Source organism: Gossypium hirsutum, chromosome A09, assembly GCF_007990345.1.
Source record: "Gossypium hirsutum isolate 1008001.06 chromosome A09, Gossypium_hirsutum_v2.1, whole genome shotgun sequence".
In the NCBI taxonomy this organism is placed as follows: domain Eukaryota; kingdom Viridiplantae; phylum Streptophyta; class Magnoliopsida; order Malvales; family Malvaceae; genus Gossypium; species Gossypium hirsutum.
In genome coordinates, this window is record NC_053432.1 from 60451006 (window position 1) to 60462472 (window position 11467).

Consider the following 11467-nt stretch of genomic DNA (forward strand, 5'->3'; position numbering starts at 1 on the left):
CTCGGACTCAACTCAACGAGCTCAAATACCTAGTTACATCTCACGAACTCGGACTCAACTCAACGAGTTCGGAACTCAAGTATCCTAGTGACATGTCACTTGTATTCTAATCTATTCCCAAGGTTCAAACAGGCATTTTCCTCGATCACACATCTTTGCCGTCTTCCACGGAATATCGAAATCGATACTTCGGTGATAGTTCATACTCATCAAGTAATTCACATAATTACATATTATTCAACAATAACCACAAAGCATAATATTTCATGATAATAATCAGCATCATATCATATTAACAACATTAAATTGCTTAAAATGACAATTATGTTACTACATTTACACATGAACTTACCTCGGTACAAAATTATTAGCAATCGAGCCTATTCTTCGTAAACTTTGTTTTTCCCTCGATTGCAACTTGAATCTCCTTTCTCTTGATCTATAATGCCAAATTAATCTTATTTAATACATACATTCATCAAAACAGTATTTAATACGAACTTTGGAAAAATTACATTTTTGCCCGTAAACTTTTGCATAATTACACTTTTTCCCCTAGGCTCGGGAATTAAACTTCATCCCTTATTATTATGTTTTATGACATGCTGATCATTTTTCCCTTCTATGGCAACATCAAATTCACACTCTAACATGTACTTATGACTATTAGGTATTTTTACCGATTAAGCCCTTTTACTCGTTTTTGCTTAAAACCGGTAGTACAAGTTGTCTAACATAATTTAAAACCTCATATTCTATCATAAAACACCAAAATACACAAATTTCACCTATGGGTATTTTTCCAAATATGAACCCTAGGTTGAATTATTGCTAGCATAAGCTTAATCGAGCTACCGGGATTCTAAAAACGTAAAGAACATTAAAAACGGGGCTTGGAATCACTTACTATGGAGCTTGAAAGGTTGAAACAAACCCTAACCATGGAGAACCCTTGAAATTTCAGCCTAATGAAGAAGATGGACAAAAATTGGCTTTTAATTTTGTTTTTAATTCATTTTAATAACTAAATGACCAAAATGCCCTTACTACTAAACTTTCCAAAAATTCCATCCATGTCCAATTTTTGTCTATAGACTTAGAAATTGGTCAAATTGCTATTTAAGACCTCTTCATTAATATTCCAAAACAATTTCATACTAAAAACTCCTAGAATGCAAGTTTTACAAATTATTCGATTTAGTCCCTAATTTCAATTTAAGCACTTTAGGCATAGGATTTTATCACGAAATTTTCACACAATCATGCAATCATATCATAAACATCAAAATAATTATAAAATAATTATTTCTATCTAGGATTTGTGGTCACAAAACCACTATTCCGATTAGGCCCTAATTCAGGATATTACACTACCTTAAAGGAACTTCCAAGAGTAAAAATTTCAAAACTTCATATGCTTACCACCTGTAACACCCCTTGCCTGACCCAATCGTCAGGTTCGAACTACAAGATTCTACAGTCATTACTGGAGCAACTACAATCATTTAACGTTCAATTTGAAATATAAAAAATACAAACATATTCATTTCAAGCATTAAACATGATATAAAACCTTTTTTAGGAATTATATGAGTCGAAATATGCTCTAAAGTTAGCTTGGAATCTAACAAGGACCAATTTGTAACAATTTCAAAAGTTCAAGTTGACATCACAACGTGAAGGGGTTCCTCGTTACTACGCAACATACTGACTTGGCCAAATTGACTCCTTGTCACTACAACGGGATTCCTTGTCGTGACGTAGCCTAGAGTCCGAATCTTGTCGCGACAACCATTGTTTAACTTTCCGACGTGGACTCTGTTTTTGGTACATTTTAGGTCATTTGATACCTATTTCATGTTAAACTTTCAAACTAACCATTTGGTGCATTTTGCACAACATTTTCTTGCACAAAACTACTTCAAAGACATACCAAAACATTATATTCAACCATTTCAACCTATCCAATGCAACATTTCCACAATTTGACATCAAAACTTAATAATTCAACTTGTTGATTCACAACCATTCAAACTTGCATTTTCTTATTCAAAACCATCAATTTATACATGTTAATTCATACCCATATATTCCATTCACCTAACTCATTCCATTCACCAAAAGCATATTATATCAACAAGCTTTACTATGTTGCAAAGTCATACCAAACATAGATTTCATGCTATGGCATTATGCAAAGTTTACCAAAACAATCACCTAGGTACATGCCACATAATCGAGCCTAAGAACGATCAAAAGACTACTGAGTCAATAGTAGGATAGTGTGAGCTTCTCGTAGATCCGATTGACACATTCCGTAAATTGGCAATCTATAAGGAAAGGGAAAAACATCAGGTAAGCATTTTGAATCCTTAGTAAATTCATAGGTATTTAAATGTTAAACTTACCTCAATTTACAATTTAACATATCAAACTAATTAATTAGGAAAAGTTTGCCTAACATAGTAATCACAACAACAACAAGGTGAGCCTTAGTACATAATCAATCATGTAATAAGCCAAGTATGTAACATACCAATTCATATCTTATAAATCATCAATTCAATCTCATTTCAATCATGAATAGGGTAATCATATATGTATATCAAAGCTTTATATTCAAATAATTCATCAATACCTCATTTGAGCATTAAACACGGTACATGTCATCTCGATTCCTCTTTTTGTTTGATTTGAATCACCCGATGAAACTTAGTAAATGAACTCGAATACATTGGTGCCCATCACATCTATTGCTCTTCTGAGGTGATTATTAACTCATGTTAGGTTACTTGTTTGGGCTAAACCTTTATAACGATACATCAAATTGCTTGGCCAAGCTGTAAATATACAGGTCAGGTTACCCGTTCAGGCTAAACCTTTAAAACAACATCAAGTTACTCGTTTGGGCTAAACTTGTGTCACATGTATCTTCGAGTTTACAAAAAATGTTAGATCTCGGTAATCATCTATAGTCAATCCATATCCATGTCTACAAGACCTTTACTAAGTTCATCAGGGCAATTTCAACATATAAGTTCATATACATTTCTTTACAATTTAATTCAAATATCACCTTTTGTACCAAATCGTAAACAATCCAAATTTTAATTAAACATATATACGTTCATGGTTTTTAAAAACATAACAATTTAAACACAAACACACCATATGAACTTATCTGATTAAATCAACAAATGAGTTCAATTGCAAGGACTAATCGATAATTTTACATTTTTCCCAATTATCCTTAGTTTGGTTCAAATCTCAATCTAGATAATAATTCAATTCAATTTATCAATTCCACGCATCTTATATCATCCGATTATAAGCATATATCAGTTTAATTTCACTATTCAAATGCCCTTGAATTTTTGCCTTTTATTCAATTTAGTGTTCAAAATCGAAATTGTCATAACTTTCAAATTTGAGCTTCGATTTGAAATCCAATCTCGATTAAATCCTTTTAAAGCCCTCTACTATCCATAATTATAGATATTTTACACCAATTTCAAAATTTATACACTTTAGTCCCTAAGTTCAAAACTAACAATTCATTTTAGTCCCTAAGTTCAAAACTAACAATTTTCACTTTACAAACTAATCCTTTTTCATTTCTAAGCTTAAAATCTAACCACTCAACTCCAATTTCATCAAGAACTCATCAATGGAAACTTTTAGAAACTTTAACAGTTTTACAAATTGGTATACAAGTTAGCTAAATCAAGTTTTCATGATCTAAAAAATATAAAAATTACAAGAAAATGACTAAATTGAACTCACCAATATTTAGCCAAAAGTTCGAAGCTTTAAACCCTAAATTTATTCTTTTTTCTTTGGTTGAAGAAGATGAAAAAGAGAAATATTTTGTTTTTTTATTATAGTTTGTCTTTTATACTTATATTAATAATTAATTAATCTTATTTTATTTAATTAAAACTTAATTAAGCTACCTTAAGCATAATTAGCAAAATCGGTGGATGGTTATTGTCATCCACCACCTTTTGGTGACTTAAAATGGATCAAATTGCTCGATTTGTCCTTCAGTTAATTAAAAATCTATAGCGATTAACTTTTACCATTTTTATAATTTAGTCTTTGTACCTGAATTAACTATCTATTTGACAAAATTAAGCGACCAAAATTTAATTAACCTTTATGCTAACCTCGTAAATATTAATAATATTTATGGGCTTAAACATTAAAAATGGGGTTCCAAAACTGCCGTTTTCAACACCACTAAAAAATGGGTTATTACATCACCAAGTAAATGTGTGAATATAAGTTTATTTTTGAGTTCCATGCACGACTCGTGCTCTTGTAAGGTTTATTTTGACGAAAAAAAGGTCAAAAGGTCTTATATTTATTATTAGAGACATTTGATTAAGGTAGCAAGCATTGAATAAGCAAAAGAAATCAGCTCTATGCATATTGCCAACCTTTAGGATCAATATAGACATTCAAAACGAATCTCGAAGAATCCAAGAAAGGGAATGGAAATTCTAACAAAAATATTTCTCTAAATGTGATAGCAAATGTCGGTACATCAACTAACATGATAGAGGAGGCGACAATGGCTATTGAAGAATGAAAAAAACAATTGGCTCCCTTAGCAAAGACTTTTAGCAAAGCCTTCAAAAATTATATATGAAACCAAAAGGCAATAAAAACAAAGGTAAGCAAAAGGTTATGACATCAAGTCAAAGTGTGCAAATATCTTGAAGAAAAAGAAGAAATTCCTCAATGTTAGTTGAAGTGATAAGTTAGAAAGTGATGAATGTGATGATGAACATGTAAGTAATTATGTTGCTTTTTCTACAAAAATAAGAGGTGTTGTGGCCAGAAGTCAAGATACAATTTTTTTCAATGACAATGATGAGGACATGGACACACAAATGGCTGAAACATATAAGGAGATGTTAGATAAAATGGATTTTTTTGGTGCAATGTAAATGAACAAATTGGTGAAAAGTATTATATCTTAAAGAAGAAAATTTAAAGCATACAAAACTAGAGGCTGAAAAAGAAGTTTGGTTAACTAAACACAAATTTGAACTAGATGTTGAAATTCAAAAAGCTAAGGACTGGAAGTGACAAGCTAGATGAGCTGTAACACCCCGATACTGGACCCGATCACCATGTCGAGTTACAAGGTGTCACGTTTGTTGTCGAAGAAACTATAATCAATAACATCCAATTCAATGCCACTATACATTTAAATACAAGCAATTCGTACTAATTAAACAATGCATTATCATTTCTGGACCTTATACGAGCCTAGAAAAGCTCTTTTATTAACCCGAGATTGAATTGGATCAAATTGTAAAGGGTACAAAATTTTGAATTGACATCGCAAATTTTAGGGTTTCCGTATCGCGAGTGACTCTCTAACTAAGGTTTGTCGTAACCTCGAGGCTACATTGTCTCAACGTGATCCCTAAACTAATTATTGTCGCGACATTGAGGGTACGTTGCACAACATTTGGGGTACATTGTCGCAACATGGTCCCTGCAATTCAAAATTTTCAATTTGGTACATAAATTAACCATACCAAAACTTCAGCAACAACATATGCACTAATCTTAGGACTTCAATTTCAGTCATTCGCCATTAAAGCAAGCCTAAAATACAAGGTTCAAACATTAATACTCATTAATTCACAAAATTAACATATATGCATTTGCAACTTAACAATTTGTGACATGAAACAAAATGTCCCTAAGTATATACCATAAGACCAAAATGAAATACACTTTACAAACTTTTTTGAGTCAGAAATGATAATCTAGATGCTGACTTCAAGTTTCAGGGTTTCGAGGAATACTTGAACCTACACAGAGAGAAAATGAACTGTACGCTGAGCAATGGGGCTTAATGGTACCTTTATGATTCAAGAGATTATAAATTAATATAAAAGCATGAAAATAAGTATGTGAACTCAAATTGTAACTTGTATAAGTTCATATATATATATATATGAAAGTGTGCATATCCCATTAGGTAAGCCAATTTGCTAAACATTTCAACACTATCATCAAAGTTATACTTTTTCTACTCACCTTTCAATTTCATATATAACAAAGGCATTACTTTAATCAACTTGTAATGGTCTATTCCATTACTTACCTTATACTTATCAGTCAATTCATTTATGTAGTCTATTGATTCATTCACATTCGTTTCAGCCCTTAAGGCTCGATTCCATTTGTTTTGCATAATGAAATGCATACTTCTCATTTTGAATTCATATATGAATATATTTAAAATCTCCAACATCATGTTAGTTCGTTTCGATATAAGTTACCAAACTTATTATTAATGACCCCTGTTAACCTAACTCAAATTTCAAGACGGATACACAGAATAGACAACCTGCATCTCAATCTGGCATCATAATGCATCATCGAATATGCCAAATGAAAGTTACTGGCACACATTATGCATCATCAGGCAAGTCGAAACAATTATATTGACACACGAGGTGCATCATCGAATGAACTGAAACAGTTATACTGGTAGACATAGTGCATCACCAAAAAAATCGAAGTAATCATACTGACATGTAAGTGCATTATCGAATGTACTGAAGCAAATATACTGACACATAAGTGCATCATTGCATATACTGAAGCAAATATGCTGACACATAAGTGCGTCATTGGATATGCCGAAGCAATTATATTGGTATATAAGTGTAACAGCCCGATTTTGACCTTAATTGGAATGGTGGTTTCGGGACAATGAATCTGAGTTAGAAAAATATTTTTAAAATTATTTTTGGTGTTTTTAATGTGTGAATTTGTGTGTGCTAAATTTTCGTATAAAAATTTTATCGTTTGGATGCCCGATTTAATAAAAAAAGAGCTTAATCGCATAAATTAAAAATCTAGTGGTTTAATGTGCAAGGACCGAATTAATGTTGTCTTTTTAAATTGAAGTGCTTATGATGCAATTAAACCAATGGTTTTATGCATGGACACATTCGGTCATGGGTTAGTGGAGTTGAAATAATATTACAAAGGTTATTTTAGGTATTAAACAAATTATTTAGTAATAATAAAACATAAAACAAAAAAATTGCTTTCATTCTTTGTGTTAGCCAATTGTTGTAATAAAAAAAGAAAATAAAAAAGAGCTTTAAAGTGTTCGGCCATTAACAAGCTTGATTAAGGTATGTATTTAGCTCGGTTTTTGATAATTTTTACGTTTTTGAGATCGTTGCTTCGAGTACTATCCAACCCATGCTTGAATTTTTTATTTTGATGAATATTTTAAGATATTCCATTGATGAATAATTGTGTTTTGTTGTGTTTGAAAATGAAATAAGGAAGATAAGTTTTGGGTTAATATGTGTTTTATTGGAAATTCTGATAAATTTGAATAATTAGGGCTTAATTGCAAAAATAATAAATTGAAGGACTGAAATGCAAAATAAATGAAATGTGTGTATTTGTATATACTAGAGGAACATTCAGCCTAAGCATGTTGCATGGAGATTTTGTGTATTTTGTGTTTTATGCAATTAGGACTAATTTGTAAAAGTATGAAATATCAGGGGTAAAATAGTAATTTCCCCATTTATGTGTTGTTGGATTAAATTGAATGAAATTTTGTTTGAATGAGATTAATTCGAAATTGTACAGATCAAGAACAAAAGAAATCAGACTTGGATCGGGGAAAAATAAAAATAGTCGAATAGTCGATTTACATCGTTCGTCGATATCCGAGGTAAGTCTATAAGCAATAAATGTCATTAAATTTGAATGTATATGATCTTTATATACTGAATTTAATTGTGTGAATTTCTATTAGTTATAGCCGAATGCATAAATGTTTATGAGATTTGGGAACAAGTTCGATTCAATTGAGATATGATGATTGAAAAGCTTCGTATGAACCTTAAGGAATAATTAGGATCTCTGAAATATGAATTATGTGTAAGACCAACTTTTTATCAGTGATATTCGGGCTTTATGCCTAGCAGGCTGTGTCGGTGTATAATATCAGGCCTATTGCCTAGCAAGCTTTGTGCCGGTGTAAAATATCAGGCCTATTGCCTATCAGCCTTTGTGCCGATGTATTATATCAGGCTTATTGCCTAACAGGCTCTGTGCCGGTGTATTATATTAGGCTTTATGCCTAACAAATTTTATGTGAGCAATGGTAAAAGTAATCAAATGTGTTAAATGAGCTAAAGTGACCAGGTATATGAATGTGGTTTACTTATTTGAAATGAAGGTAAATTGATTGAAAGATATGTGATAAAAATGTTATGTGATGCTATTGAAAATGTATGTAATTGTGAATAGTGTATTCAGTCTTATGATAGGTATAAGTATGTAATTTAAAAGCTTGATTTATGAGTATGTATATATGAATGCATATGTATAATCGATTATATATGGTATTATGACTTATATATTCGGCTATGGTATATTTTGAGTATAAATATATGTTTGATATGGTTTTTTTTTAAGAATGGAAATGTCTATATATATATGAAATTGATACTATGATTCAGTTTTATTTTATTGATCTATCAAGGTCATTAATTTGTTTAAATTACTTATAACTTACTAAGCTACGATAGCTTCCTGTGTGTATGTTTATTCTTTGTTCTTATAGATTTTGGAAGTTAGATACGGGCTCGGGGATCGTCAGTGAAGTCATTCACACTATCGTCAACCTTCGGTACTTTTAAAAGTTTTAATTCGAACTTATGGCATGTATAGGCTAATATGTATTTTTTTCCGATCTTGGATATGTATATATTAAGCCATGTGAAGTTGGCTTGTCATTTTGTAAATCTTGAAATTTATGCTTTGGCTTGATGATTATGTGTGGTTGTGGTTTGATTGATTCAGTTTTGATATAAAAATATGTATGGCTATGCTTGGTATTTTTTTTTCCTTTTGAATCTAATGATTCAAATATATCTTGTGCCGAGTATTATGTTAGATTCGGTTGGAAATTTTAATGTATTAGCCAGATGGTTGCTAAGTCATTTGTGCGAGCGCACAGTATTGATGTTTTTTCTTTATGTGACATGAAATCTGTCCATAAGATATGAATTGGCTTAATGCAAAAAAAATTATATTCTTGGAATGAGAATGAATAAGTTGAAAATGGTCATTGAATATGAATGAGTATATGCATAATTAAGTTCGGCTAAGGATTTTGTAAAGTACCAAATGAATAGTGTTTTGGTTTAAATATGCATATTTGTTAGCATGCAAAGTTGACTTATGTGCATAAATTTTATGCTTTTGAGAAATGAATTATTTCATGCTCATTTTTTTTTTGACGAATATTTCATACTCATTTGTAATTGGTTTAAATGGGTAGAAATTTTTAAAAAAAATGTGATGTATAACCTATATGGTGAAATATATATTTTTTTGAAATGAATTGTTCGTGATTACATAGAATATCCGTATTGTAAAATTTTATAATATGGTTAGTAAAGTTTTTAAGTTGATTAATTATAAATAAATCTACTTGGTAATTGAACTATATGCTTGATTATGTTTGTGATAGTCTGAAAGCCGTATCTTGTTTGGTAATACCTCGTAACCCATTCTAGTGACAAACACGGGATAGAGGTGTTACAATAAGTGCATTATCAGATAAACTAAAGCAAATATATTGGAACATATATGCATCATCGGATATATCGAAGCAATTATACTAGCATATAAGTGCATCATAAGATAAATCGAAGTAAATATACTAGCACATAAGTGCATCATCGGCTAATCAAAGTATAAACCCGTACAGTTAATAGAGTAATCAATTTTCAATTTCATCACATAGTTCAATTCGCATCCCATCATTCTCAATTCAACATCAATTCATCATATAATATAACATAATTAAGCTAAATTTCACACAAATTTCCTATATCAGTTAAGTCATACAACTTTATACTCTATTCAATTTAGTCCTTATCTCGATTTTCAATTTCAACCATAGCATTTCAACTCAATAACCATTAAAAACTCACCTCAACAATATATAATGAAAAATATCATGAATATGCAGTAATTAGATTGATCTCGGGTCATAGAGATACAAATTGAAAACTCGCGTCACTTGTCATCGGCTATCACCTTTCTTTTCCCTATCGACGATCCTATGTCATCTTTAGCTACGAATAATAATTCAATACTAACATAGTACCAAATTCCATATCAAATCACATTCAAATTCAAAGTCATACATATTTTTTAATTTATTCAATTTACTCCCTAAATCCGATACAAACATAACTTTCAATCTAAAGCTTCAGATTGAAATTCGACTTCACATTTACTCATTAGGGACCTCCTATTTTCTATTCATGCTGAAATTTCATAACAAATTTTTATTTATTTAATTTGATCCCTGATATACAAAATCAATAATTAAGCTTTACAATTTAGTCCTTTTCTTAAGCTAAGCTTAATTTCTATCAAATTAACACCTAATTTGTAAAATCCCCACTTTTTTAAGAAGAAGAATATTTATGGTAGAAGTCCAGGAACAAGTGATCTATAAATAAATAGTAGTATAAAAAATTGTGATCGTTTTTAGAGAAAATCGTCAAACATGAAAATGCAGAGGATTATTAATAAGAGTATGTGATTCAGTTAAAAATTTGGTATCGAGTTCAGGAATTAAATTGAATAAGTTAGAAAAGTATAGAGACTAAAGTGTAATTATCCAATTTTATTTTAATGGAAAGGACTTAATGGTCATTTTTCCATTACTTAAAAAAATCAATGGTTTTATGATGACTTTCAAATAATTTTTTTATTAAATAATAATATTTTAATAAGTAATAATATTTTATTAATTAATATTATAATAGAGAAAGAAAACATCTTTCTCATCTTATTTCTTTTCACGTAAAACAAAGGGGGGAAAGAAAAAGAAAATTTCTTCTATCATTTTCCTTCAAATTCAAGTGTAAGGTATGGTTTTTCTTCAAAAAAAATTTAGATTTTGAATCATTGAAGCTTGCTTTACATATATATAACAATAGCTTTTTATTTTATCAAGTATTTTGAATGTTACCATTAAAGGACATTGATGGAAACTTAGAAAACTTAAGTAAAATAGATATATTTTTGGATAGGAAATTATTAGAAGATGAGTTCTAGCTTGTTAGAAGTGTGAAAAAGAAACAAAAATGGATAAAAAGTTTATTTTGTATATTTGGCCATGTTAAAGGGGAAGTAGAGAACATTGGCCACTTTGTGTAATATTGGTGCTAAATGATAGTTTGTGAAGCAGTGAGTACTCTGGTGAAGATGGAATTGAAAACGGATAATCGAGTCGAAAGATATGTGAATTTCGGTTTAGAAAACTTAAATTGTCAATATGAATAATCATGCATATTTAAGTTTTTTTAATAGTTTTAGTTTTAGAATGGATAAATGATGTTGTTTCGTATTGAATTGCTCCTATTGTAGCTAAAAACAAAGC